Consider the following 1,392-nt stretch of genomic DNA (forward strand, 5'->3'; position numbering starts at 1 on the left):
GATACTTTCTCTATTATCATTTCTATTATCACTTACTTTCCATAGAAGTCTGTTTTTATGCATTGACATTAATTTTATCTTTAATTAAATTTTTTTTCACAATATATTCTTTTTCATAATAAAAATTACTTTTTTTTTATATTTATCTTATATTAAAATCCAAATCCAATATTTGTATATATTTGTTAAAAATGATATTCAATATTTGTAATATAGTAATATTAATAATATTAATATAACATTTTATATCTGAAAAATTACTAAATTAAAATTATAATTTCATATGTAATATTGATATTTGATTAAAAACTTTTTCCAAAGAATTATATTTCTCATGATATTGTGTCAACAATTTAAAAATGAATATATAATGCAATGAAATCAAAAAGCAAAGAAATCCAAAATTGATGACAATATTAGTACTGAATACTCGTACAAAAATAAATTAGATATAAAAATTGGATAAAAATTTTTTCTTATTTTTCATATTTTTAATAAAATATTAAATAATGAAAATATAATACAATTGTACCTAAGGAAATTATTTTAATTATTTATGACATACTACTGGCTTTCAATGTATTTGGTTATTCAATAATAAATAAAATAAAAAGTCATAAAATAAATGTATATACTTTAAATTATATAAAAATAAAATAAGAAGCATATTCAATTCTTGGTTAAAAGATTTAAAGCATTAAAACATAAATAGTAATATTTAAATAAACAATCAATATAAACCAATATAAAAGTTCACAAATAATACATAATAAGTAATTATAATAAGTAATTATAAACAATGCTTTTAATAATCTGTAACAGATACTTATCTTTATTATAGATATTATTATAGATATTCTATTGTCTTGATTTTTAATGAATAGTGTTATGAGCATTGACTTATTTAGTAGCTTTGTAATTGGTTAATATAGCAAAATTCGTCCATTCAAAATTGTGCAAAAAATTATTGCATAAATTGTGTATTTCTAATATCCAACTTTTATATTAAAAGTTTATATGAAAAATATAAATAATATAAATAATATATAATAAAATATAAATAATAAATAAAAAGTAATTTAATATAAAAATTAATAAAATGAGAAAAGATTAAAATTTAATGAAAAAATTTCAAATAGAATTAAATTTAGAAAGATTATGAATTAAAAAAAAGCGTCAACATAAAAAATAATTAATTAAATAAAACAAAAATTCAAAAATAAAAAAAGAAATTTAATGTATATATAACGTATATATAATATATATTTATAATATACGCGCGCAGCACACATATACATACAGATATATATCATATATATAAATACATTTAGTAAAAATATAGCAATAATAATGTTCAAATCAAGTCAATATAATCTATCATCAAAATTGTTA

This window comes from Apis mellifera, linkage group LG2 (assembly GCF_003254395.2).
Source record: "Apis mellifera strain DH4 linkage group LG2, Amel_HAv3.1, whole genome shotgun sequence".
NCBI classification, from domain to species: domain Eukaryota; kingdom Metazoa; phylum Arthropoda; class Insecta; order Hymenoptera; family Apidae; genus Apis; species Apis mellifera.